Raw genomic sequence first — 24349 nt, 5'->3', positions numbered from 1 at the left:
AGATCTTTAATATAACTTTCATATCACTAGTATGTGGCCTTACCTCCAGTCTCTGATTTAGAAGCAGAGTTCATCTGGCTTTCAGACAAAGTTTTCTCCAATAGAGCTGGTTAGTCATTATAGTTACCATTATCTTTTAGTTCTCTGCCCAGTTTTTCCTTTGAAAAAAGAATCATTAAGGATTTCCTAAATCTAGAACCAAATATGTTCAAGCTGACATGGAACTTACTCTGCAGCTAAGGCTAGCCTCAAGCACTCAATGATCCTCCTACGTGTGTCTCCTGAGTGTCAGAATCCAAAGCATGAAACACCATGCTGGACAACCTCTTTTTTGATTAACACAAGGCTGAGTATCAGACGTTACTTGGTTTGCATCTTGGGCTTCCTGGGTTCATCTAGAAGGAACACAGATGAGGCAGTATTGGATCCTCACTACTGGAGTTGGCAGATGTTTTTAATTCAGCTTCCATTGTCTCCATCCCCATGCTGTGCTGGCTTGATACATGGCTAGCCTAGAATGTCTTTTATTCCTCAAAAGGCTTCAAGGTAAATTTGCAGAACACGGGAAGTGTCCCTCAGAAAAGAAGGGCAGGATGTTTTCAGCTGAGCAAACACATCGGAGATGCAGATGTTGGGGTATTCTAAAGATGGACGTATTTCCCAAATCTACCCTTTTATTTACTTCTAGATGGTTTTAAACCCAAAAGGTTATTTTATTTCTTTCTAAACCCCAGAGTTAACTTCTACAGGTCAGAGTATCTTCCACCCTAGAGTCTTCCATTTCTCAGGTAATATATAGAAAACGTGTGTCCTGATCATTTATGCACAAGGGCAACAAGGATCTTGAATGCATAGGTAAGATGAATTTCTTTTGGTCATACTGGCACACTTTCCTACGTGTTTCTGATTCTTGACACAATTGTTTCTACATACCCTTTTCTCCAAGCTGCCACCTACACTGCTTTCAACAGCCCTTGCCCAAATATATGCATGTCTGCTGGAGCTCCCATCAAGAGCCCAATTAGAATGCTATGTAGTCTATCTCCAACTGATTTTTCAGTCACTGCTCAAGTTCAACTCATCCCAGCTACACCAAACCAGATCTACTCCTGCCACAAGAAAACTTTGACAATTCTATCTGACTTTGGGTCTCTCAGGCCATGAAGTGATATTTGGAAGATTTTTTTTTTTCTATTAATGGGATATGCCTGACTTAGTCAATGCAACTGGATTTATAGTTCTGTGAGAAATATGCTAAATATCATGCCCTGATGTGCCTGAGAACTACATCTTCAACAATAGGTACTGCTAAGCACCCCTAAGCTGACATCACAGTAGGTTATACAATGGACCCTTCCTCATCTTCGTTTGTCTTTCTGGAGGTTATTGTTTTCCTTTTTTCATTTTTCAAGACCTTTAGTTCACTGAGAGATTAGAAATGGTTTGAATTATGTTTTTTTTTAGAGTTGGAAACAAGGAAGTTTATTATTTTTAATTAACAAATAAAATTTCATGTATTTATGGTTGTACAATAATGATGCTTTAGTAAATATTTACATGTCAAAATGAAATAAAGCTAATTAACAAAGCCATAACCATGCATGCTTATTTTTGAGGCAAAAACATTTTAAAATCTATTCTTCTGTTAATTTTGAAATGAACAATGCCATATTATTTATTATAATCATGATTATGGTCTTGACTTTGGACTATTTCTCCAGGGGAGGAATTCAATGACCTGAAAATCAAATAAGCAATGGATCCAATGGTCAGAGTACTGAGGTGATGATAAACCAGCACTCCGTTTTTCATCCCCTTTGAACAAATTTGCACAGAGTAATGGGTATGTCTCCTGAAAGTGAGTTATAATTTTACAAAGAATAGATAGGATTCATTTCTCATTAAACTATCCCTAAATGACCATGATGCTGAAGTCAGGGAGTCATGGGATACTGCAAAGTGTAAGCTATGATAACAGCTTACATTTATGGAGGGAACACTAGCTATCAAGTCCAGTACTGAATACTTCACATACATTACTTCATTAACACCTGCTGGAAGCCGGATGAATTAGATAACATCAGTCCTATACAACAGAGTATGAAGCTGGACTGCAGAGCACTTCATCACTTTGCTCAAGGTCATAAAATTCCAAAGTGACACAGTCCAAAATCAAGCTCAAACAGAGTTGACTTTAAATGCAGGGCTCCTAATTAATCCTTTAGATAGGCTGATGACAACATATTTGCTCACCTCAATGCTGTAGGAAAGGAGATAAGAATTAGAAACAAAGTGATTATGTGTGAGACCAGTTACCATAATATTAAAAGATGCGAGGAATCATTCAATTGGTCAGATTTGCTTTATTGCTACTCTATAATACTCTGTGCCTGCCAGCCTGCTCCTCTTTGGAATGAAGCTCCGGATGTCATGAGCAGAATGCATGTAGCTCTCCACCACCAAACAAAGACTTAATCTTCCAATCCAATGATGCAGAGCACCCCTGGGGCATGGTGTGGAGCTATGGCTGAATCAAGGTCAGCAAAAGTTATTGAAGTAGCAGAAGTTGTATAGTTGGATACCAAATGGAGAAGTTCAGCCTAATTAAGACTTACAGCAGTAGGAGATTCTCATCTCTTTACTTTATCAAAGAAAGAATAGATATGTCTATTCATAGAATATTATTAGGTCACTGAAAGAGGGATTACTTCTCTTTCTAGCATTTTTTTATTTCTGTATTTATTCTAATCTTTTATTTAATTTTAGAAAACCAGAAGTTGCAAAATAGCCCCAAGAGCCACTTACACGTTTCAGCAACCCACTATTATGAAGTCATGCCAAATAGTAAGAGTGATATGAAACTTGAAGATAGATGGGCTAATCTAGGAAGAAATGCTTCAGAAAAAAGCTCACTGATTCTACAGAATACCCCTTTACTCTTTTTATCGCTATAGCTCAGCATCATTTTTTTTCTTCTATGCTACCCTCACTGTTAAAGGAATGCACCAGCAGGAATGATTTTCCTTGTATTTTTAGATGTCCACAGAGGCAAAAATATCTTCAGACTTCGGTTTTCCTTTCTAGAAATATGACTCTCTCTTTTAGAGCCCTTATATCCTTCAGTTTGATTCTCTGAACCTTTATATCTGTGGGAATGTATCATAGATGTCCTGAAAGAATTAAGCTTAGAAAGTACAGGATGGGTTCTTAAAAGACACAGGTCAGGGCAGCCAGAAAGGAAGCCTTTTCCACAGCTGGCCATATAAATAAGCAGCCTAGATTTTCAGTCTTTCTCTCACTTTTCTGGAGATATCACAGGCAGAGAAAGTTAAGAAGTGGAGAAGTGCTTAATATCCACCTACCGACAAAGCAAATTCATCCTATAGGCTGAAGTTTCAACCCTAGAGTGTCCCCTGAGACTTTCCTCTAGAACAAACTCTATGGGCGTGTCTTAAAAGCCCACTGAAGTGGCTGGGGAGGTGGCTCTGTCCCTAAGATGCTTATTGGAGCAAACCTGAGGACCTGAGTTCAGGTCCACAGAACCCACATAAAAAGCCAGCTTTTGTGGCAGGCACCGTAATCCTAGCCTTGGGCAAGCTTTTAGATGTTTATTTTTTAGTATCATCCTTTTTCCTTGAGTATGAGAAGGGCCTGTAACTAGCTCATCAGAAATGTAACAAAGGTGTTGGGATGCTACACCTGTGATTATCTCACATTATATAACACTCTGTCTTGTGAAGAATCCTGATTTAGATTTTCTATTGCTGGCTTTGAAAGTAAACACAAACCGCCTTGAATTCTTGATTCCTGAAAGAACTGAGTTATCAGAAACTGAGTCTAAATCTACCAGAAATTTGGGTGAATTTAGAAGCAGATCCCTCTTCATTTGAATCTCTGGATGAGAAGAGAGCCTTGCCTCAGATCTTGATTCCCATTCTTCATGGTTCCTAGGCACTTGGCACAGTGTCCATATGCCTACCTCACAGAAACCAGGAGAAAATAAACATACATTGCTTCCAGACACTAGTTACATGGTCATTCGCTATACAAAAATAGAAAATAAATACACACACCAAGCTCCAAATCCATCTGACCTCTGATGGGAAATGAGAATGCAATGGAGAATATCTGCCATGAAATAATTTATAACCCACTAGAAAAGACAAAAGGAAAAACAAAAATGACTTGAAAAGTGTTATCTGATGGCATATAGGGCACATTCATCTTTGTAAGCATTTCCTTTTATTCTGCAGCACTCTTTCCCCTGGATTGTCTAGATGTTCTAGAGTTCAATGTAGTTAGAGGCATTCATGCAACAGAAAAATGTGAATTTCAGGTAGTGAGCACATGTCCCAAACTTAGCCCTTAAAAATCAGTCTGCATTAATACAGTCATGTTACCTCTCATCTAACAGTTGAGATTTGGTATTAGAAAGATTTTGGAAGAAATACCGAAGATGATAACATCTCTATTGGTCAAGTTCTACTTGTAGTCCATATAGCAGGTCTCCTACTCACATTCTCCAAGTGAGAACCCACAGAATATATAATGAAATGAGTGAGATAAACTTTCTGTTTGAGCCTGTTTTATTTTATTTTCTATTTTAATACACAATATTTTAATGTCATTCGGTTTTTCAGGAATGTCTTTAGAATGAAAAACAGCACTATGTACATATGGTGCACATAAATACATGCAAGCAAACACACATATGTACAAAATAAAAATAAATAAATAACTTAAGAAACTACAAACTGTAGTAGGTAGCCATTTCAGCTTTGGTCTGGAAGTTCCAACCCCCATTGAGACTTTGGTAACTATCACGCCTACAAGGTGGGGCCAAGAGACGGCCCTGAAGACCTGAGATCTGAGATCTGGATGTGCCACCCTGTCTTGGTTCCCAGACCCTGGATGCTAGAGGTAGACCGAACAGCATTCTCCAGAAAACACCACCAGACTGTGCTGCGTCTTCCCCAGACCCTGTAGCAGATCCTTCATTTGTGAGTTATCCTAGAAAATAAACCTCCCTTTTAACTACGTGGAGTTGCCTTAATAATTTCACCAATATCTGGCACCCAATGCGGGGCAAATTCCAAAGGCCTGTGTGGCTCACACCCTCAGCCTTCTCCCCGGCTGGCGGGTACCTAAACCCGCCTACAAAGTTCCATATAATCAGAGAACGCCTACACGGTTCCATTTCTGAAAAAGGGAGCAGCTAGTCCGGTCTCAGTTCCCTAGCTTAGCCCCCAGATCAGCGAAAAACCACTGTGAGTGAGGCATTCCCTTCCTCCCAGAGTGCAGGCTCTGGCAGGCTCTGGCTCCAGCTCCCCGCCATCTCGACTCCTGCCTTCAGTTGCAGCCAGCCAAGGTCACCAGCAGGCCCTGCTTTGGAGCTGTACCAACACTTCCTGCTGGCTGAAAAGTGCTACTACACCCCCCAAAACCACGAAAGGTAAGCTAGGCAAACAAGTGTCTTATTTCAAGCAAAAGTACTTGATAATTTTACACCTTAAAATTGACTAACAAATTTTGAGTAATTCTTGTAATATGACCAACAACATTACCTCACAAGAATTTAAAAACCTTTTTGCCTGTATAATGAATGACATGTTCCTGGAAATATACGACCTTCTTAAGGCATATCTGGCCTGTACCATTTTGACATTCATCACAATAATTCACACAGTGTTCAAACACTGGTTTAATAATAAGAACAAAGATGAGTCATTACTGGAACTGATACAGGCTTTAAAAGATAACAATGAAAGCTTACAGAAAAGATTCTTTCTCTGAAATCTGCTAACCAGGATTTACATAAAAAGATTCTGAAGCCAGGCGGTGGTGGCGCACGCCTTTAATCCCAGCACTCGGGAGGCAGAGCCAGGCGGATCTCTTTGAGTTCGAGGCCAGCCTGGGCTACCAAGTGAGTTCCAGGAAAAGGCACAAAGCTACACAGAGAAACCCTGTCTTGAAAAACCAAAAAAAAAAAAAAAAAAAAGATTCTGTCTCTGGAATCTGCTAATCAGGATTTACAAAACAGGCTTGTACCCAAAATTGATCTTATTGATAATAAATATAAATATTTAATAGATAGAACACTAACTCTCCAGACACTATATAAGAAAGAAAGATTATCATTAATTGATAAGATAAGATCCATGGAATCATGTGTTTCTAAAGAACATAAAAACTTCCATGATTCCATGAGAAATCTAGAGTCCTTTACAAGAGAGGAGGTTCACTCCCTAAAACAGACCCTAGGTGCTCATTTGCAATCCCTGGAAGAAACTCTCAATAAACATAACAAGGGACCTAATAAACAGAAGGGCAAGACCATAGAGGTTGTAACATCTCCAAATGGCTCTTATCCTGTTATCATCCATGAGAAGCCAGCAGATGACACACACCCCGAGCCACATAATACATATACATTACAACCAATTTCAACAAGGGACTTTAAAAATATAAAGGAAGCAGTAGTTACATATGGGATACACTCCACATATGTAAGACAGATGTTAAATTCGTGGTCTACCTCACATAGAATCATTCCAGATGACTGGCATCAGTTAATTTCAGCTATTCTAAAATATAACCAACAGTTACAATAAAAATGCTGGTTGAGAGAAGAGACAAAAAATTTAGAACAACAAGGTAAACTCAGAGGTTTTGTGATCTCCCAAGATCAAATACTTGGTGAGGGATGTTTCACTGACAGGAATGTACAAGCCACTTATGATGAGCATACAATATCCTTATGCCATGCAACAGCTCTAAATGCTTGGGAAAAATTCCGGAACATTTCACCAATAACAAACAAGTGAAGTGACAACAATTACAATTATATCCTACACAGAATTTGGGTCAAAAAGTAATCTCTTTATTTTTTTGATAATTCCTGACATAAACCCAACAAATGATCATTTTCTATTTGAAAAACTATCATGTCACCAGAAACTGAGCTAAGTATATAATGGTCTTTTAAAAACTCCTTTCATTTTATATATGCAAAGACAGTTAAATGGGCTATGGACACACTAAAAGGGGAATTTGAGACTGAAACACAAATCAAGTTTTTCCACATCTAGGTTGTAGTGATATAATATAATAAAATCATTATTTGAGAGAGTAGGGGGTAAGGCTTAGCTTTGTAGTCTTCTTAAGAAATACAAGTTCATAACCTGGTTTGGAATGATGGATGATACTTTGTGGCCAATATATACAAGGTGAGGATTTCTATTGGTTTATAAGAGTAGACATTCAGAGAATTCCAGTCCAGCTTGTACTGAGGACATACATACTGTTAAAGATGAGGGTATCCTACTTGTCTTTAGTGCTTAGACTATTAGTTCAGTTTTGGCTAAGAGGGCAGCCTGTTCTCCATCTCCCCCAGAGAAATAAGGTAGTAAGAATGTGGTCTTAAGCATTTGTCTGGGTACCTGGTTAAAGGATACATTATAACAGACATATAGAAGATGAGTCAACTAGGACACACTTATAGAAACACAACACTAACATGAAAAGGTAACAGATTATTAATTCAGTATTAATAGAAGACAAGTTCAAGTATGGTGACTAGGGCAACTGATTAATTCATCTCTCTGTTCAACCAACTATATTGACAGGCTCCTATAAGCTAAGGAGATTGTGAGGCACGGGAATTGTTTCAAATAACAATCACTTTGTTCCTCTGCAAGCTCTCCCAGCCAAGTGGGGTAGAATGGCAGAAACTATGACAAGAATATCAGTGAAGTAGTGCAGAACAGAAGGCAGTTACTGAGCTTCTAGGAAGGCCCATAAGAGCATATGACATTTCTATTAAATCTTAAAAACCAATTTCAATTTTTTTTTTTGATGCAGGAAGAATGAAAGAGCCTTCCTGGCCAACACAAAGCCTTTGCAAGAGGCACGAGACAGAAGAAAATAACTGTAGTTACTTTAATTATCAGGAGATTAATATATAGAGTTAAAGTGAGGGTAGAGAAAAAGTTCAACATGTTAGATTCCCTTCAGCAGGTCTTGCAAATTCTACGTATGTTTCATCAAAGTGGTTATAATTTATGTTTCTAAATAGTGCTATCCACTACTTTCTAGGCAAAAAAGTTTCCATATTTTTTAAAACTCATGTCTCTTCATGGATATCTAGAAATAAGAGGCACAGAAGTTGAGAGAGGACAAAATTTAAACTAAAAATATCATAAACCCCAAAGGGAAAAAGAATCAGGGATAGAGAAGTAACCTACAACATTACAGAAGAACTCTGGGCACTGATAAGAGATAACCAAGCCACTTTATAAGGGAATTTCAACAAATGGTACAGCTATACAACCCCTAAATACAGTACATTTGGCTAGGCAGTCTTTTTTATCACCGCTGACGGGTAAAGAGGATAGAAGAGGCGGTGTTCAGCCACTCAGCCTAAAATTTTGTGGCAAAGCTGAGAAAGGAATATTTTGTGAAGAGGTCCAAGTGGCCACAGTTAAGATGTTGATGGTGGCAATGTGTTGAATAGTTTTGAGTACAAAGATGGCAATCTTAATGAAGTAGGGAACCCAAGTCTTGTCTGTTAGGGTAAAAAAGTGTAAACCATTATTAAGTGAGGTCACAGACTAGATCTCTTCTAGTTCCTACTTAAGAGGGAAAAAGAACTTAGTACAATCACACAGAAAATAAGAGAAGCCTAAGACAGAGTCGATATCATTGGGGAGGGGATAAAAGAATGAGAGAGAGGGAGTGAGAGAGAACACACTCTAATTGATTACACTTGCAATTACTGAAACAACCAACATCTCTTAGAGCTATAACTATTTTCAGAACTCTCAAAGAGGAGTGTCAAAGAAGGGTCATATCCAAGAAGAAATGGCCTGCCTACTCTGAAGGCCTGCCATCCCTGAACGTAACAGGAAAGGAGAAGAGAGCATGCGTGTTTCTACTGTTTATGAAACTGTGCCACCTACCCACATTAGGCACAAATAGTGAACATTTCTGGTAAGAGGATTTGGGATAGTAGTCTGCTTCCCAAGAGCATCTCTTCCCATTTTTCTCTCTGCATCAAATAAATTGACAGTCCTTGAGTTGGTCAAGCTTATCATGGAGCTGGTAGATGAGTACCACTCCCTGAACACACAGGCCTCAGATCTTATAGGGAAAGACAAAGGAAGAAGACAGTACACATGGCTCTTTGCTCATAGTCCTTAGTAGAAGAATCTATGATGTACTACAGATCACCATTTAGTTCCATAGCTTCATGACTTCTAAGTAACATATTTGATCTTCTCCCAAACATATTCTTAACAAAACCTCAGGAAACGAATCAGATAAAAGCAGAAGTCTCAACTCTTCATTTATTCCCTAACCAAGCTTTATCCCAATAGTGGCCCTCAATTGAACCCATGGCTTCAGTGAACAATTTCAGTCATTGATCTACTCTAGAATGCTTTCTTGTTAAAGGAAATATACTCAAATCAGCCAATAGGAAACAAAAAAAATGATAGCATAGAAAGAATATCAGGTAAAGAATCAAGAGATTTAGTGAAACTCTCCAATTGACCATTTACCTTTGGCAAGTCTCTCCAAGGCCTCTCTGTCCTTTTAATTTTATAACTATCAGGCTGTTATGAATATCTTTCCAATGACCTTTCCACCTATAAAATTTTAGAGATAATAATGTTGCTTTTCTGAACCTTAGCATCTACCAAAATGGGCTTCACCTCTTGAAACATTCCAATACTTCAAGAATAAGGTTGGTGGATATTAGATAATTAGTTATCTTGGTTGACAAATATAAGGAACCCAACAAGCATCATACTTAACATGGCATTGGTAAAGTAGAGAATGCACAGGTGGCTTCATTCATTCAGCTAAATAATCAAAAACAGAAAAGAGTCTTCTTCATGGAATACCTCCCATGGGTCACCATCTATTAAAGTACAAGCAGCTGGCAGTAAAAAACTCTGCAAATCATTTTTTTAACCTTTTAGTTATATCTTCAACAAAGAAAAAGACAGCGGTATTGTCCAGCCCCGAAACCATCAAACAGACATATAAACCACCTATTGAATGTTACTATTATTATGTTCTCCAAAGTCTGTTTGCCTGGTGATTTGATTATCTAAAATGGGTATTTGTTGACTGTATGAATCTATAAGCCTGATGAGATCTTTTATTTAATATACTCAGTATATATTTTATCAAATACAAGAGTTGAGTTTGATGATCCAGCAAGTATGGGAAACATCATGATAGTAGAAGTCCTATCTCTTCATCATGTATGAAAAAGACTATAAATGGAAGGAATGGTATACCTCATGTATCAGTCTTCCTGCTAATCAAAGCTGTATGAGTTGCCAACAGGCACAGTAAAGCAGCCAATAAGTGTATATAAAGTTATATTAAGTTTCCTCCTATAACTGAGGTTCACAGATGGTATATATTTAGTTCTAGGATATATGTATTTTTAATATCTTCTTTGCCATTTGACTGCATCTGATTGACCTTGCTGCAACCCACAGAGAAGCAGATTTAGAAACAAACCAGTATGACAGGGAAATGGCCCAATTATGCAGAGCCTTGATGTTCCCTTAGCGAAGCAGATACACACTTCGTGCTCAGACACAAAGAGGAGTGGGAGGCGCTGGGAGAGTGTCGTTAGATGAGAAGATGAAAGGACAGTAATTATTCTAATCATTGGTGGAGAGGGTGCAGTAATGCTTCATATAATTGCTGTGTGAGGCATGGAGTCAATAATTTTAACTGGCCTTTAAAAAATTATTTTGGAATGGAAGCTAATTTTGCTTTTTATCCCTTGGGCTAGCGAAAAATATTAATCACTCTCCCATTAAGAAGCAGCCAGCCTAGTCCACATGAGAATGCCTTAGTGAAGACGAAGGAGAGGATCCTGGGTCATCACAAGCCTATGTCTGAGTTATGATAGTAACTGATTTGGGTGAGTGAGTGATTATTAACCTCTGTACTGCTTTCTATGAGGGGAAGTTCCTCCTCCATCTCGAGATATGACATTTATTAAACCTCAGGCTTGGACAAACTGAAGAGCTTTCTCTTTAGAAGAATTAAAGATAAATGAACACAAACTAACTTCCAGTAAGCAAAAATATGAGCAGGTCCCCATGTGTTCCCAATATAACTAAGTCTAAATATGTAAGTTCTACTAAAATATAATAAACAAGCAAATTTTGCCCTGCAGTAGTTTGTCTATCTGGCACATACACGTGTACACACATACACACACACACACACACACACACACACACACACACACACACACACACACATTTAGCCTATGGTAGCTCCTGGAAAACTACACCCAGGGGTGTGTGTAACACAAATCTTAAAAAGGTCTTACTAATAAAAACAAACCCGGAGCCAGATATTGGGGTGAATGCTGAAAGATCAGAGAAGCGGAACAAGTCACAGATAACTTCACCTCGCCAACTTCTCAGCCGATCCTGTGTCCTCAAACTGGAAGCCTCTGAGTCCTTATCCACATGGATCTCGGCTGAACTGCTGCTAAAAGCCTAAAAGCTTAAAAGCCTCTAGTTTCTGGCCCTCATGCCTTATATATCTTTCTGCCTTCTGCCATCACTTCCTGGGAGTAAGGGCATGTGTCACCAAGCCTGGCTGTTTCCAGTGTGGCCTTGAACTCACAGAGATCTGGATGGATCTCTGCCTCCCAAGTGAGAGGATTAAAGGTGTGTGTGCCACCATTTTCTGGCCTCTATGTCTATCTAGTGGCTGTTCTGTTCTCTGATCCCAGATAAGTTTATTAGGATGCACAATATATTGGGGGACAAAATATCACCCTCGGTGTGGCATGATGTTTTCTCTGTGAAGTATACTGGAGAAAGGAGGAGAGAGAGAAAGGAGGCATCAATCAGTACCATAGTGAAAGCTCACTACTAGATATAGCTTCATGTTTGTGTTTATTCTCCAGTTAAAGAGTCTCATACTAACTCTAGTACCCACAGGTGATCAAAGTGGCGCTGGTTGTCACTTTTAGTCTCTGTGTGCTTCTTCTGTCACAAATCTCATTCTTTTGATTCTTCATTCTTTTGTTTAGTGGCCGTTTATGAAGCACTTGCTATGAACTACACAATGTATTGAAATTGAAACTCTTTGACAGTCATATCTCCTTTCCTCCTGAGGCATCAATGAAGAGTGATACAAATAATAGATATATAAACACGTGGGCCTAGGTAATTACAGGTTATTCCTAGATAGAACAAGGAGGTTTGGGGATAGATTAACTAGTGGGGAGCTAGGAGGTAGCTTTTCAAGTGAGGGTGATGGGAAGATTGAGGTTGAGGAAGTAAACACTGATCTTAACATCTTACTATGTATAAAACCAAGATAACCCAATAATGTGGTAGGGGGAGAAACCTCAGAGACTTAAGGGAAGCTCAACAAAAGGTCTACAGTGTGGAAGTGTAAGAGTGTGAGGGTCTTCAGGGATGGAGAAGCCAGAAGTTGCAGGCTCTTCAAAGCCATAGTTATCTATTCAGATTTGGTACGGCAGAGTAGTAGGAGCTATGCAACTATTTAGGCAGGGCAAGGTGTGGAGATAGCACTAGCTGACTGTGTTTATGAAAATATACTGTCTATTTTGAGAAGAGATAGGCAGGGGACAGAGTTGCTAGTCATAAGTAGAAACAAAGATAATAGTTTGAAAGGGTCTGCAGGAATTCTGGAGGGGGTGGCTGATTAGAATATGCTTTGGAGTTGGATCAAACTTCTAGTAGACAGAATGTAGAAAGGGAGGCATGGACCTTAAATTCTGGGTTTGCCACAGATAGATGGATGGATGTTGGGTTCGTTGACATGGAAAACATTGTGCAAGGCAATAGGGTTAATAATTCCAGGTTATTCCTGATGCTTCTCAGATTCCTAAGTATCCACATAACCTGTTCATACAGATCACTCATGGAATAATTTCTCACTCAATTGAATGGTCAAGGCTGACTCTCTATATCCAAACTAAACAGGAAAGAAAGAAGCATTTTATAGAAAAATTCTCCTCAAAGAATATTCAATAGTCTCATCATATATCTATAAAAACCTTACAGAAAACAAAAGCACAAATAAGTTAGTAGTTACCCAGGGTAAGGAGATTTCTGAGATAAGTTATCAATTAACTACCTTAAATTCAGCCTATTGTTAATCTTTGTCTGACAGAAAATAACACTGGTTCTTTAGCAGACACTTGGCAGATATGTATCTTTTGTAGAAATCATAATTATAACACTAAGAAACATTTATAGATTTAGGTACATAGTCTATCTTATAAACTCAGTAACACACAGGAACATTGTTATTCTAGACATTGCATAATATAAAGTATAATATAAAGAAAGTCTCTGGCCCTCTGAGCCTCTGTTCCAGTGTGGGAAAGCACACCACATAAACATACTGAAGCATGTACATGGTCTGTTGTTAATATACTTGGAGAGAATCAAACCAGGCTAATGAAGTAGAGAATGTTGGGAAGGACCGGAAATTGGATGGGGTTAGGGAGTCATTATCAGTAGTTACATCTGGTAAGAAAGGGGAAAAGACCACCACTCATACAAGTGGAAGGAAATATCCTGTTCGATGATTCAAGCACAAAGACCTTGAGGCAGGAGCCAAATCAACTTGCTGGAAAATAACCAAGAGACCAGAATGGCTGAAGTAGAGTGGGTAGGGAAGTTAAATATATACTTATGCTCCCACTCCAACATCTTCAACTGAAGAGCCAGATATGGTCATTTGTTCCTTTACTTGGACTCAAGACACTGAATGTTAATGAAGTATATTCACATCAATAATTTCTCTGGAAAACTGAGATGAAGCTTAAGAGTCCAGGAGCTGTGCTCACACTAACTAAGCTTGGCAATGCTACTTAGGACTTTTCAGGCCTGTTTTCTTATCTGCCTCTCTGTCCATCCTTTGTGGGGTTATGGTGATGAATAGGAAGAATGCCTCATCACATGCAGAGTTTAGAACAGTCTTTGGTACTAAGCAGGCGGCTGAGTTAATACTGTTAGAATTCCTAGCCATGCCCCCATGACTGAGCATGCGTAGACAAGATGCTTAGTCATTCCAGGGTCTTACATCCTATGCAATCCGTGTGCTGCATGATCACTTAATTTGTGCACAGCATGATCACATAATCTATGCACATGCATGGTGTAGCTACGTAAGCCCACATGCATGTGTGCAGGGAAATCTATAAAAGCAAGTTCCGCTTAAACTCTCCCCTCTTCCTGCACCATCTTTCCATAGGCCTAAGCACCCCCTTCTATTTCCTCTCCTTAATAAACTCTTATAGGGGGTTTTGTTGTACCTTGTGGCTTTTCTCACATGGTAAACAGCACAGCTTAATGAATAACATTGTGCTGCTTAATAAATAACAAATACCAGCTGCTATAATTATTGCCATATTATTATTTTGAACTTTCCATCTCTCAAACTAAGTAATAATTTCTCTTTTTTTTAATTAAAAATAGATTCTTCTCTCATATAATACATCCTGACCAGACCACAGTTTCCCCTCCATCCTCTCCTCCCAGCTTCCCCTGCCACATACAACTTTTACTCTCCTTTAGATCCATTCCCTCTCTGTTTCTTCTTCAGATAATAGCAGGCCTCCAAGAAATAACAGCCAAGCAGGACAAAACAAGATACAATAAGACAAGGCAGAAGCCCTCATATCAAGGCTTGACAAGGCAACCCAATAGGAAGAAAAGAGTCCCAAGAGCAGGTAAAATAGTCACAGATATACCCTCTCTCACTGTTAGAAGTCCCACAAAATCACCAATCTAAAAGCCATACATAGGCAGAGATACAGACCCATGCAGACCCAATGTGTGAGTCCTTCCCACTTCAGCCTCTGTGAATCCATTTGAGCCCTGCTTAGTTGACTCAGTCAGCTATGTTCTCCTGCTGTCCTCATCCCCTCTGACTCCTACAAGCTTTTTTAAAATTTCAATTTACTTATTCTTCTCTCATATATTACATTCAGACCACAGCTTCACCTCCCTCCACTCCTCCCAGTCCCTATCCCCAACACCCCTCTCTCCCAGATCCACTCCTTCTCTATTTCCCTTGAGAAAAGAACAGGCCTCTCAGGTGTATTTACTCCCCCTCTTCTGTGGAGAAGGACCAGAAGAAATAACTTCTTAAGGGTTTACCCCAGGATTGGGTCTTTGGAATTTAGTTCATGCATAAATAAAACTGACTTGATGTTTAAGATGATGTTGGGGATGGAACCCAGAAACACGAATATCACACACACACACACACACACACACACACACACACACACACACACAATCACTGAGTGACATCCTTAAGTCCTGCGCTTTGAGGACAGGACCTAATTATATTGCTTAATCTAACTATGTAGTCCAGGCTGACCTTGAACTTATGATCCTTCTTGGTCTAACTCCTGGGTACTAAGAGAGGTTACTTTGAACTAATCTGAACTCCATTTGATACCACACTGTCAATCCAGCATCCAAATTTACTACCACAGTTTACACCTAATTTTAACTCTCTCCAAAATCAACATTTAGATTAAGGAACACCACTCATTAAGGCCATCAATCTCAGCACACCATAATTACAGCAAAGGCTGTTTCATCCAGCATTCTGTAATTGGGCCTTCTTTCACAAGCACTTCCCACGTTCTCGCAATGATGTAGACATTCATAATGACAGCCCTGAGGCTATGTCAAGTCCTCCTGAATCCCTAAGAATGATTGCCTTGCTGAGGGCATTTTGGTACATTCAGTCTTTGAAAAGATGTAATCCCTAGATGGTAGCTGTGGGGGGTCTCTTTTCACCAGGCATTACAGTTCTATTTAAAGTGCAATGCCCTTTGATCAGATCATAAAACTTCATTCACTGTACTTAGAAGACCAATGTGTCATGGCTCACCAAGCTCCTGTATGTGTGTGTGATACCTGATTAGATCAAATTAGGTCTTTAAACAGAATGCTTCTCCGGATATCCTCTTTCCTTTTTTTCTCCCTGTTTAACAAAACTCTACGAATTGGCCTATTGAAAAATGCATTCTTCCTCATAGACTGAGTAGATTATACATACCATTTTATTCACTTCTTAAATCCCAAATTGATACAAAGTAATAATAGCTTCCTGGTCCCACATTGTTCAATGTTTTCCCTCCAAGCATTTAGACTCCACTTTGCACTTCTTTCCTCTTAGTGTTGGACTAATTGATGGAGAGGACACCTTTTAATGATAAAATAAGTACTATCAACACTGATTACTGTGTTTATGACTTTTTTTTTCATGTAGTAATTTAATCTAGGACTAGGATGGGATAACATCATCATTGTGAAGGTCTTTATCAATTATCCCAATTATCAGAAATACTATTATCTGACTCGAAAAGCTTTTGGAAGAGCATTCAGCTGTGCAACTGTGGGCAATTTTCTTATCTGCTTGTGTTTCAGTGCTTTTTTTTTTTTTAAATCTTTTTCATTTGTAAGATGGTAAAAACAAAATCAGTCTTATTTCATTGAGTTTTAAGACTTCCATAGAAACTTTTTAGGACAGTGTCTAGCATACTATAGGTACTCAATAAATATGAGACATTATTAACACAATTCTCCCATCAATTTACACATTATTACAGGGATGATGTTCCTGTTTTTTTGTTTGTTTGTTTTGTTTTGTTTTTTTAAGAGAACCTAAGTCATTTGTGACTAGAGTTCTGGATGCTAATAGATTCAAAGTTTTAAAGAGAAAAATCTCCACCTGTGGCTGACCCACAATGGCCTCTCGACAGAGAAACTGAATTCAGAATTCCTCTACAACATGCTGTCCACATTACTATAAGGATAAAATGAAGTGTCCTCTCTGATCCCTTTCAACCTATTTGTCTTTGGAGTGAAGCTGTTGCTTCTTCTTTTAGAGAGAACAATCTAGGTTGCTTGGTAACAAAGCAGCATTTCAAGGCCCTTCCATCCTTAGGAATGCTCTGGGGTTACTATGTCAGCTTGCAGCTTCTTAACATAAGTATAGACCAGCAAAGTGGCACTGGAGGGACTGCAAAGCACGACCTCAAAAGGTACTCTGTATACTAACTGAAATAAACAATATGAAACTGGGAATAACTTGAGATTATATTATGATAAATCTTCAAATTGGCCCTCATCCTTATCCCTGAACCCATCAGTATCAACCCAAGTATTGGAGATATTTTCCCAGCAAGCCTGTGAGATGCCAACACTTGTGGTGATTTTTACACTATTTTTTTTACTTGTTTTGCTTTTTATTTTTTGAGACTGGATATGTCTATGTATCCCTGGTTATTCTAGAACTCATTTCGTAGACCAGGATGGCCCTGAAGTCACATTAATCTACCTGCCCTACCTCTTGAGTGCTGGGATCAAAGGCATGTATCACCATTCCCAGCTTTTACTATATATATTATTTTAGAGATAGTTTTCTCTCTCAGAAACACACTAGCTGGTTTACCAGAAGCAAATACATTCAAAACTGATGGTTTTAGGTGACAGAAACAATGCCCACATGACCATACACATCTCTGCCATTCTGAACATTAGGCTTTCTGGCTGAAAGTGTCATGTACCCTGGCCAGGCCTTCCTGTTGTAGTTCAGTCTTTTAGCACAACATCCTCATTATTCACCACTGCATATTATATCTCACATAGTTCTTTCTCAGGACTTGTCTCAAGTGATCCTTAAAGGAACAACTTAGAATATATAAAGCAGGTATTAATATTGTATATGCCTCTCTGTGTGCATGTGTGTATGTGTGTGTGTGTGTGTGTGTGTATGTGTGTGTGTGTGTATGCATGCCCATGTATATATGTATTTTTGTTGAGCATCTTTATCAGTCTCCACCTTATTTTTGAGACAAGAATCTCTCACTGAACCTAGAATTTGCTAGTTATCTAGAATGACTGGCCATCAAGATCCAGGGATCTTCTTTCTGCCTCCGCAGAGCTGGTATTACCATCTACACTGCTGTGTCTAAGTTTGGACATGGATGGTAGGGATCCAGACTCAGGTTCTAATGATTATGCATTAAGAGGTCTACTGACTGAGCAATCTCCCATCACTCATAAACACCCCAAGTGTTACCATTACAGTACAGGTACAAAGAGGCTACCACAAAGCAATTGTGGGGCCAGTATGCAAACTGCGGTATGCTGATGTAGAACTCAGTACTCTTTTAATATTTTGCAGATTTTTTTCTTCAATCACAAGTTTGAAGGCCTATAATAGTCATAATAGAAGCTTATGCGTTATGTTTACTATAGACCAAATACTGCTCTAAATGCTTTTCATAGACTTACTCATTTTGACACTTTCATGACTCCCAAATGTAGAAACTGAACTACAAGGATATTAAGTGACTATTTCATGTCATACAACTAGAGTAAGCATTCAAATCCAGGCAGGGAAGTTCTAGGGCTGTCATTCTCCACCACTGCCTTATACTGGTTCTTTCTAATTGGTGAAAGGATAGTTCAATGAAACCCAAAGAGTATGTTTAAATACTCTGTAGATCTGCAGTGATACATGTCTCCCAAATGTCAACTGCAATACGTTGGCAGTAGCAAACTATTCAAGGCATAAATTAGAGTGAACAGCCAAAGAAGTGATGGATTCCTATGTTTAGTAGAGAAAGGATCCATGGAAAGGTTGATATTAAACTAACAAACATATCTTTAAACTTTTTATTATTTATGTATTTTGTTTCATTTATTCACTAGTCATGTTGGGGATGGAACTCCGGGTTTTAAGGATGCTATGTGAAAGCTATACTTCTGAGCTGGATCTTCAGCCCTGAGATAATTCCCTCAACTAAAAAGTATTTATGCACAGGCATTGTGAAATACACTTGTAATCCCAGCATTTAGAAGCTGAGGCAGGATTATAAGTTGAGGCCAACCATTGCAAGCTTAAGGTCAGTGCAGGTTACTTAGAGAGATCTTATCTGCCTTCCCCAATGTATTCTGGATAGTCATAGATTGGAGAATACTAAGGGGGGGGGAAGCGTTGTATAAAATGCACTATCCTGGATCAAAGCCTATAATAAAAGGAATATTAGTGGGCAAAACTGAGGAAATTTGAGTAAACGCTATAGCTTAAGGTCATGTATAAATGATATTTTTTAAGTTTCAAAAAAAGTATCACAGATATGTAATATTTTAACATTAGGAAACTGGGTAAATAGTATAAAGGAACTCCATACAGTCTGCAGCTTTTCAGTAAATCTAAAATTATTTCAAAGTAAAAGATCAAAATAATATTTCAAAGTGAAGTATATTTCAGAGTACATATGTAAACTGTCCCATCAGGAAAGGCATGACTTTAATCTCTGGTTTTCCCATCTAAATAGTTGACTCTTTACTATAGATTTTTCAAATATAACTCTTTTCAGTCTTTGCACCCAGAATGTATTCTAGAAAGGTTTCATGTGAGAAAGATGACTTACAGAGTGTCACGCGAAGGAAAGTGCGACCTACTTCTCACTTGTCTTCCTTCTCTCTGTGACAAGTTTTCAAGTTTGGGGAAGATTATTTGAAATTTTGACATAATAGAAATAGTCTTTCTAGACTTTCTGACCCCTCAATGTAGCCATTTCTCAGATGAAACAGGAGGTTAATGAAGATGGCAGAATCCATTAGAGGAAAAGGAGGCATTATTCATTTTTTATATCATAACAGAAGTCCCTTGATGCAGTAAGAAAAGGACTTTTGTTTTGTGGCAATGATCTATATTTGTAGTTAAGCCATTTCAGTCCCAAACATTACCAAATCTCAGAAAAATAAATAGAAAAAAGTGCTAAGCACCAAGAACACATTTTAATACGTACTTGGCAAATTATAAATTTTATGCAATCATTCAAAAAGGCTTTAATGAAAGGCTAGGGAGATAGCTCAGCCAGTAAAGTGCTTGCTGTACAAATGTAAAGATCTGAGTTTGGATCTCCAGTGCTCAAATAAGAGAATGATGATATTTTGCACTGACCATTCTGGTACCAGTAAGTTAAGAGACAAGAGAATCTCTGGGACTTGTTAGCTAGCTACTCTTGCCAAGCCATTGAGCTCCAGATTTAGTTAGAGTTCTTGTCTCAATAAAAAGATGGGGAGTAACAGAGGAACATCTTTGACACAGATCTCTGCCATCCATATATATGCAAATGGTTATGCATACACACACAAAGAAAGAAATTCTTTTTGCACACCTACCATGTATAAAAGATGGACAGGACTATGACCCTGTATTTTCAAAGTGTGTAGACTGGTAAAGGATCAGATACATAAATAAATCAGGACAGACAGTGTCTCTAGTATGACTAACTCATTCCAATAGCATAAACACTTTCAAATTCATATAATCTTCGAGAAGAAATTTATTCAGAGACATTGTCACTGTTATATTGCAAGCTTAGTAATGAAACACGCTGTTGTAGTTAACCTTTCTACTATTGTGATACGATACCTTGACCAAGGCAATTTATAAAAGAAAGAGTTTATTGGAAGCTTATGGCTAAAGAGGGTTAGAGTCCATGACTATCATGGTGGGGTTCCTGACATCAGGTAGGCAGGCAGACAGCACCAGACAGTAGTGCTGGAGCAATACATGAGAGCTTCCATCTTGATCCACAAGCATGTGGTAGGAAGAACTAAGTGGGAATGGTGTAGGCTTTTGAATCTTCAAAGTCCTCCATCCCCAAGTGATAACACCTCCCCCAATAGGGCCACATCTCCCAATTTTTCTCAATCAATCCTACCAGTGGAGACCAAGTATTCAAATGTAAGAGCCTTTAGGGGCCTTTCTAATTCAAACAAGCATATTCTATGTATACAAATGCACTAGAAATTTCAAGATATCAAGACAATTTGAGTCTGTATCATCTAATCCATTATTAGTAGATAGAGTAGCCTCTTCCAAGTATGGTGTAGTTTGGTTAGAGGTGGTCATGTTGATTGATCCCAAGGCCCTAGAACACATGCCAAGAATGTGTTCTCCCTTGGCCCTAGAAAAGATGTACTCCCAGCCCTGGCTACTTTTCAGAGCGGTGGAGATGGCCCAATTACTTGTTGCAAACACATAAAGATCTAAGTTTGTATTCCTAGAACTTGTGTGAAAACTGAACATGAAGATGAGTCTTTACAATCCCAGTTCTGAGGAAGTAGAGACAATCAGATTTCCAGACTTACTGGTCAGTCAGACGAGTCAAATTGATGAGCTCAATTTCATTTAGTCTCAAAGAATAGGCAGAGTGATGGATAAAGGCACTTGACATTGGTCTCTGGTCTACACACCCCCATATAGACAGCTCTCATACATACAGAGAAAATATGTAATGTATAAAGTAAATTCTATAAGCATTTTTCTCTTGGTGCAGTATATTAGGTTTCATTAGATTTAGGACTATTTCAAACACTAATTTTTCTAAATATCAGATTCTTTCATGTTTATAAGGCTATTTGAGAATGCAGTCTCATTTGATCAACTGTGTCTGTACTCTCTCCCAGCTGCAGACTTTAGCACGAATCTCTCCAAGAAATGTGTCACCTCTGTACCTCTGTCCCTGGTAGGAACAGTTTGAGGCTGAAACCCTTATATAAATTTCTGGATCCATTCTGAATGTATAGCTTTCAGATTCTATTTTCTTGCCTTGAATTGTCCATTGTACTCATTAATTACCTTTTTGTGGAGAGAGGAAAAAAAAGAAAGAAAGAAATCTCTCAATTTCCCTAAAGCTCCAGCCCTTTCTTAAGATTCACCAAGAAAAGCAATTATCTTTTTGTACGCTATTGATCTGTCTGAACATTCCTTCCCAGTGGATCAACTGTTTAGCCTTGGAATTTAAAAATCTTCATCATGGCTACCTCTGTGCTGCGACCATTCCTGATCTTCTGGAAGTGGTCCTTGATCAAGTTCACTATGACATTAAACTGTCTCATATTAGCATTTTACCCACAAAGAAAAACACCATGGTATTTAACTTGGTCATGCTTTGGTATCTCTTTATAACACCATTTAAAACTCTAAGCATTCACTAGCTAACAAACCTCCCAAAATAATAGCATGTTCATTGAAAGAAGAGTGAGGGATGTGTTTGGTGGTGTGTGGTAGAGTCAACTATGTCATAGCATTTCCAGTGTTTCATTGGTAAACATGATCTAGGAATATCTGGCCACAGAAAAGCAGATATTATCCAAGACTTCATAATTCACTCTACTAATAGGATGTTCTGCAAATTTCATTGATAAATATATTATAGAAAATGATACATTAACATTGCATATCTTATAAAATCCTTATAAAAGGATAGAGATGGAAAATTACTAGTATAAATTCAATTTTTCACTTTACATTGTCATGAACAATTACTTATTATTATTTTCTACCTGATGAAACTGTTTCTTTCATTTTACTATCAATACTATAATTTTCATTGATCCATTAGAGATTAAAGATGAAATAACAAAAGGCCTGAGAATTCAGCATATTCTGAGTTTGCCAAGTCAACAACAGCAGAGAATAAGTGATATTTTTCCTCATACAGACTCCCTTGTTCAGTACATGTACTAACAAGTTGTAGGAAGCCATGCATGAGACAAAGAAAGATGTTTATTATTGGTCTGGGTCACAGTTATTATGATCTGTAATTGCCAGTGTAATCTACCAGACAACTGACTGTCTCCCAAAATAGTAACATCAATAACCCCAAATGAAACAAAAATGGTGAAAATTTGCATGAAAGCAATATCTGACAAGAATAAAATTTTCTTTCATGTTTAAGTATATTTTCTAACTGAACTTACTACTTTTCTAAGAAAAAAAATAGATTATCTTACCCAAATCATATATTCTACAGAAACTATTGCCTCTTTTTTCCTTCTAATTATCATGCAAAGATGAATACATATGCCCTCCTTTTCCTTTTTTATTCCTCTATTGTGTGTGTATGTATGTATATATGTATGAATGTATGTATTTGGAGGCATGCACATATGCCAGGGCATAAATATGAAAGTCAGAGGACACTGTGCAGGAGTCAATTTTCTCCTTTCATTTCATGGATTCCAAGGATTAAGGTCCTCAGACTTGGCAGCAAGCCTGTCCTTACCACTAAGCCATCCCCACAGCACCCCCCTTTCCTTAACATGAGAAAAGATACAGCATTACAAAGCACATTAATGGGTCTTTGGAAAACGTTAAGGTTGTGCTGGCAGGATTTTACAAGGTAAGCACTGGTGTTCTCCCCAAAGACTGCTCCCAGGCTTCCTCTATTGTTAAGAAAGATAGGAACTATTCATGCACATGAGTGGAGAAGCTGATAAAACAATCTCTTGGTTTCATCGCCTTCCACTCTAGTGGTCAGTGTGATGACAGTGTGCTATAGAATAGAGGACCGTGGCAGCCCAGTGATTTGAGGAGAGGATTGCACATTAGAAAAGAAAGGGGAACTCACCTGGATAGGCTTTGGTGCTCAGCACTCTTGGATTTTAAATCTAGTCTGAGCTATTTGCAAACTGGCAAGAAGCAGATACATATACACATGTACACCCTGGTCCTCAGTTGATGCTTTGCATATAATAGTCATTTTTATTAAGAAAGTGCCCTCAATTCAAAGGACATTTTATAGTTAAATATGTGAATTGGGTTTAAATCTCAAAGGTACATGGAAGGGAACTTTCTAGCTATTTGAAGTTATGTCTAATTGCTGTTAACTTCCCAGGCTAACCACTTCCACTTCTCTGAATGCTCACAACTGGGAACATGTCTGCTAATCATGTAAAATGTAATGAAGGGGTGATCCCAAAAGGGCTTTAGGAAAATGGAACTCAGAAAAAGCCAATTTATATATTCTTAGACTATTCTTTGAATGAAATGAACAAAGAGCAATGGCTGGTGTGCAATCCTCAATGTAGGAGCTAAATGTCCCAATATACCTGTGCAACCCCTGAAAATATGTATTTTATTTCCTGCTCACCTAGGGAAAAAAAGGTGTGGCTTGAGGCTCATGAGTAACAATGACACCAATTCAAAATCATAGGGGACACATTACCCAATAATCAGGACATACACTTGGTGTTTCTATTAAACCATGAGCCAGTGGGAATGCAGGAGTACCATGAGCTATGAAAAAATCACTGGAGCTGAAGACAAGCCTCTGAAAGCAAAGGGTGTAGATACCTCTACAGATGATTGTTGAATTCAGGCACATACAAAGATGTGAGCTTCCCTATTGACCCTAAGCAGAGTGCCAGTGGGTCAGAAAAAAAAAACAAACAAAAAAACCAGTCACATCCAAGTCCATCTTATTCAACCAATG

At 38.3% G+C, this 24349-nt stretch overlaps 1 protein-coding gene across 16 annotated transcripts in view; it reads right to left on the bottom strand.

Moving 5' to 3' along the window:
• The window catches only part of Nrxn3 (neurexin 3), a 1488381-nt gene that overhangs the window by 320036 nt on the left and 1143996 nt on the right, over nt 1-24349 (bottom strand). The gene's annotated exons all lie outside the window — the stretch shown is intronic.

The sequence above is a fragment of the Peromyscus eremicus genome, chromosome 14 (assembly GCF_949786415.1).
Source record: "Peromyscus eremicus chromosome 14, PerEre_H2_v1, whole genome shotgun sequence".
Lineage (NCBI taxonomy): Eukaryota > Metazoa > Chordata > Mammalia > Rodentia > Cricetidae > Peromyscus > Peromyscus eremicus.
This window is presented reverse-complemented; position numbering and strand designations above follow the sequence as displayed.